This window comes from Pteronotus mesoamericanus, unplaced genomic scaffold (genome assembly GCF_021234165.1).
Source record: "Pteronotus mesoamericanus isolate MK-2021 breed Mesoamerican mustached bat unplaced genomic scaffold, CSHL_Meso_final scaffold_651, whole genome shotgun sequence".
In the NCBI taxonomy this organism is placed as follows: Eukaryota; Metazoa; Chordata; class Mammalia; order Chiroptera; family Mormoopidae; genus Pteronotus; species Pteronotus mesoamericanus.
Window position 1 is genome coordinate 37,171,405 of NW_026555325.1, and position 5,732 is coordinate 37,177,136.

Below are 5,732 nucleotides of genomic sequence, written 5' to 3' on the forward strand. Positions count from 1 at the left end.
ATTTCAGTTATGATGAAAAAAATCAAACCAAGTGGCATTTGGCCAATATTTCCTGTAGTTCATTAGAACTGTCAGAATTATGAAATATCAGTTATTTTACACGTCTGTGAGCTGTTGAGCTTTTACTTTGGCAAAATAACTATCTACAAGTTGGAATTTTGTACTTTTTAAAAATTACTGGAATGGCAGCAAGCAAGTCAGGATTGTGTCTAATTCTGTTTTTAATACAGAACAAATTACATTGATAGAATTTGATAATTTTGTTTTATAACTCAGGTAAATGACAACTGATGAGTTTTCCAGAAAAGGTACGGTGAAAATGGGCCTTCTGGCAAATTGTTTTGAACACAGAAAATTTACTTTGATAATCTGAGCCTCATATCACTTTATCATATTCAATTTTATTTCACTATAAAATTTTAATTCCTCTATCTCTAACCCAGAAGGCAAAGCAAAGCAGAGTCGTTGAGTTGGTGGTATTCCTTCTGATGTATGATATACAAAATTTTAGGTTTGGCTCTAATTATTCTTTTAATTATATTCATTAAGTCAAAGGTGCCTACCAGGCCAGCATGACAAAACCATAGTAGTGCTTTCTTATCAGCAGCCAAGTAAGAATCCTGTTTCCAGAATTTAATAATTTCCTTGGCCTCCTACATTGTGGGGGAATTCCAATAAAGTACAAATAACCTGCCAAGATATAATCTTATTATGGCTGCCTTTGAAATGAGAGACTGAGTACTACATGGGGACATAGCGCTCACACTTGTTAAAACGGACTATAAACATCAATAGTGAGATTCAGCTAGATCAGGGTTTTCTCAGACTGTTTTGATGGTATTGCCATCCATTCACAGTTTTATATTTCCTCACTTTCATTCCCTGTGTCCAAGTGGTCATTATGTAGTGCCAAGTCTACCTTTGAAATGTCTCCTTTTTCCCCAATTACTTAAGACCCTTATTAACAGGTGCTTGCAGTTTGTTGACTTTTGTTTTCTTAAATCAAGTTATAAACTTTTATTACAAATTTAAAATATCCCAAAAATCTCAACCTGACCAGATATGGAACAATTTAAAAACCTTTGGAGGTGTACTGAGAAAAACCAGGCTTAAAAAAAAAAAAAGCATTTGTCATTACTAAAAAGAGACATCTTTAAGTAAAAATAATAAAAATCCCATGCTGCATAGATAATGCAGATAGTTCTAGTTATCTGGTCAACTGGCAAGAAGCAAGCACTTAAGGTTTTCAGCTCCAATCTTTTGTTCATTTCTTATTGCTGGAATTACATATTCATTTCTTGTTGGATGACTAAACTGGATGATCGTAGAAATGGTAAGCCAGCATTTACTCAGCCTTGCCCTGCTCAGCTTCTGGAGCAGATGAATTCTCAGCTGGTGGGATCTGCTGCTTTAGTCTGTTTGCTACCTTGTGGTTTGGAGTTTTCTGGGCATCTGCGTTGGTAACTGAAGTTGCCGTGGTACCGATGTTGAGGTGGCTGCTGACCTTGGGTCTCATCTTGATTTTCCTTATCTTCTTCCTTGCCGTCCTCTTTAGTCAAGAAGGGTCCCTGTGCAATCATGTTCTACAGCCCCGATAACTACTGTCTCATTGGTCCAACTTGTTCTCCTGCACCCTGGTTGTCAGCGCCCTCTATCACTTCTCCCTGAACAGGCGGGTTGGAATATTGTGGTTGATGCCGTAGGGTCTCTGCATGTAGGAAGGTGCGTGGGAGCCGTGCCGGCGGTAGGGCCCTGCGGTTGGGCCCCGCCTTTGGGAGCTGATCCTTAATTCTCTTCCCCCAGCTCTCACTACTCTGGTAATTCTGCTAGTAATTGCATGGAGGACCCCTGCGCTGTGCACCGTGTCACAATGGTTACGGCCTGCTGCGTATTTACTGCCTTGCCCTGGAACTCCTCCAGGGTCGGCAATATTTGCTGCCTTCACACTCTTTTCTCCTGCAACAGCATAAAACTCCACAGCCTCTCCATCTCCTACACTGTGAAGGTACTTCCTGGGGTTATTCTTTATGGCAATCTGGTTTACAAACACACCTTTCTTGGTATCATTACTGTTGATGAAACCATATTTGTTTCCTACATTGAATCATTTACTGTTCCCAAAACCTTCATTGTGGTGACCTGCTTGTCCCCACTGGCAGGATGTTAGGCCAACTGGGCTGCTGCTCCCAGTGTTGGTGCCCATGGTGCCAGCCTTGGTGTCAGGAGCGCTGAGTGTTGGGGCCCAGGGGCGCTGCTCGTGGCTGCAGCGAGGGCGACGGGGACCCGCTGCAGCAGCTGCAGCTTCTCCCGGCTGTGCTGGTGACCAGGCCCGCGGCAGCGGGGAGCCTTCTCAGGGCTCTGTGGGCTGTGCTCTCCAGCTCCTGCTGTGAGTCCAACGGAAATGTCTCTTGGTTCCTTCTGTCTCCCAGCATTTCCAGAGTAACTTTCTTACGTAAGCCCCCTCATCAATTCAGTCTTTGGATACCTGGAATACCTTTAAGTCATTAGGTTTCTAGAATGAGAATCTTGTAGAGCATTTTCCAATTTTTCCTCCATTTTAATTCCAGCTCCACATTGCCACCAGGATTACCTATCCAAATATCCTAAAAATCCAAACATACCAGTTCCCTGCTTGAAAACTTTCCAGTTGTATCCCTTCCACCTACAGAGTAACCCCCCCTTAACATGATATTTAAGGCCCTATATGTTCTAAACTCAATTTACTTTTTCAGATATGTCCTGCCTTCTCCACCACATACTAGACTGTGCATATCTAAGTATTTAAAAATTCACATAGTTGAAAACCCATTAACATTCTGAATTTTTTTTATTGCTAATAATTGGGGAACTGAGAGGATTTATGTGTGGTATGATAAAATATATATTACTAAAATATAAATCTATTATGGAAAATATATTCTATGTATTTCCTTTTGTCAATGAAGTGGGAATTTTTTAATGGCAAGAGAGAGAAATCTAATTTGAATTAGCTTTGGCAAAAATTAGACATTATTGGCTTATGGGTTCCAAGGAAGAGTTAAAACACCAATCTGAGAGATGGGCGGGGGGGCAGGGGAGACTCACAGCAGCTCCAGGAAGTCCCCTGCCATCGAAATCCCCCTGACAGTTGGGTAGGCTCCTCTGCATGTCAGCTTCATCTGCTCTCACTGCAGATAACGGTTTCTCCACAAAGGAGAAAACATGGACACCGACGGTGTTTGGGGGCAGTGTCCTATAACAACAACGTTATAGGAAGTGAGTCCTATAACTCACTTCCTTGACTCCTGTTTGAAAAATACAGAGGAAAGCCTCTGGTTGTACTGGTTTCGGCCAGGTGGCTGTCTCTGAACCCACCAAGCGCGACCAGGGGAGCAGGTTTATGTGAGCACAGAGATGCTCTGCCTGTGGTTGTGCGGGTGGTAGGAGGGGAGGGGAACGCCGGTGCTTAGGAAAGAGCTTTTAGAGAAGGCGGTATCACTGACATCCACTAGGGTAAAGCAATTCTTAAGTAATTTCAGTGAGATTCATTCAAAATAGCTGAAAATTGTATTATTAGTTATACTTAACTTCAATTACAATTACTAATTGATCCAGGCCTTCTAACATGGTAGCTGGCTCCACAATAATACAAGGTGGGGCAAAAGTAGATTTACAGTTGTGAGTATGTGAAACACAGTTTACTTTTATTATTATTTATTAATGAGTATATTGTTTTCCATATGAACAACTGTAAACCTACTTTTGTCACACCCTGTAGATTTTTTAGGCTTGCTTGGCCTACATATTTGTGCTCATAATTTGCTATTCTAGCTAAGAAATTCTTGTTTGTTTTGTTTTGGGTATCTAATCATATTGGTTCCAAATACTGTAAATTTTATTTTCTAATAGTCATAACTCATATTTCTGTTTTGTTGCTTATTTTATTGGCCAGAAGTTCCAGAATCATGTAAAATAATCATTTGTATTATTGTGAAATTTTCAGATATATATATATATGGCCTAATATATAGGGTAAGGAAGCAGGAAAAGGGTATCTCAATTGAGTGACTGTATAGGCTCCTGTTAGAGCTGGAAGGGAACTCAAAGATTCCATGGTCTGTAATAAGCCAGTATGCAGAGAACGGCATTCCCAGTTTTTAAAATGTTGAAACAGTTCTATATGGGTTGGTGAACTGCTGTTACCCTGAGATAGTATCCTTCCTCTACCTCTCCATAGTCCAACAACTAAAGATTTAGATCACGGCATAGGGGGGGCTGACTGGTTGTTTACTATTAAGAAATTACTGTTAATATTTTAGGTGTGCTAAAGTGTTGGGCTATTTTTATAGAGTCTTTCCTTTTAGTGATAAATACAGAAATATTTACAGATCAAATGCTGTATCTAGACTGCTTCACAGGATTCCACTGGGGACAGCGGCGGGGGCCGGGGGAGGAAAGTCAGTGGAGAGTAGAGGAAACGGGAGTGGCTATAAGGTGCTGATTGTTGTACTTGGGAGATAGGTCATTGTACTAGTCTTTCTACTCTTGTGCAAGTTTGAAATTTTCTCTAATAAAAAGTCAGCAAATAAATTTAATGTTGTCCTTAGAGGTCACATAATTAAATTCCATTATTTTATAGGGGGGTAGAAAAATGAGGTCTAAAGAATTCAGTCAGCGGAAAAAGCAAGGATGTTGGATTCTCACTATAGTACAAGCTATGTGACTTGGGGCAAGTTACTGAATTCTCTGAACCTCTTTTTGGTCATCTATATAGTAACGCTAATAACGCTTATCATAAAGCATTTTGTGAGAATTTTTAAAAAACCTGCAAAGCACCTAGCACAGTGAACAGGGTAGATGCTCGTAAGTGGCAATTGTTGCTGTCACTATAATGCCTAAAAAACGCAGTTTTAAGTGTACAACCAAACCTGAAGCACAGGCTTCCTGCTTAATAGTTCTGCAATATTTCCTGATTTTTAAAACTTATTTTTTATTGTTGACACTGTTTATTACAGATGTCTTCCATTTCCCCCCTGCTAGTCCCCCTCCACCCAACCCCTGTTTTCTCACCCTCACCCTGTGGGATTCACCACATTTTTGTCTGAGTCCATGGGCCATGTGAATATGCATATATGTCCTTTGGCTAATCTGCTCCAGTCCCCTGCATCCTCCTTTCTCTCTGAAATCTGTCACTCTGTTCCATGTTATTTGTGTGTGTGTGTGTGTGTGTGTGTGTGTGTAACAAACTTGTAACAAATACCAGTTGAACTAAAAAAAAAAAAAAAGAAACATCAGAATGGAAATTACCTGACAGTTGTCAAGAAGAGGTTTTTGTCTGGAAAAGATTTATTTTCCTAGATATATCTTTGATAATGGCAAAACATCTAGTTTCTCACCTGACTGTCATGGCCTGACTTGATCTTTCCCCAAGTCCACACATGGTTCCAGGAAGTAAAAAGAAGTTCCTTTAGAAAGTTTTCCATTTTAAAAATCTGTAACATGAGGTCCAAGTTGCACCACAACTAACTGTACATGGTAATCTGACTTTCCCAAGGTCACTGCGCTAGATAGGAGCAGAAATGGGTTTAGAACCCAAATTTCCAGGTTTATAAGTTTGGTTCCAGTGAATATGTTTACCTATTATGGAGGATGAGTTCCACTGCAAAGCATTATAATGCACTCCTTAATAAGGTATGTTCAATTTATCAGCACATGGGCTATTTCTTTTCCTTCTTTGAGATATCAGCAGATAT

At 40.3% G+C, this 5,732-nt stretch overlaps 1 pseudogene; it reads right to left on the minus strand.

Annotated features, from left to right (window-relative positions):
* Positions 1-1,345: 1,345 nt before the first annotated feature.
* LOC129061910 (Y-box-binding protein 1-like) lies at positions 1,346-5,419 on the minus strand (annotated as a pseudogene).
* Positions 5,420-5,732: the final 313 nt, after the last annotated feature.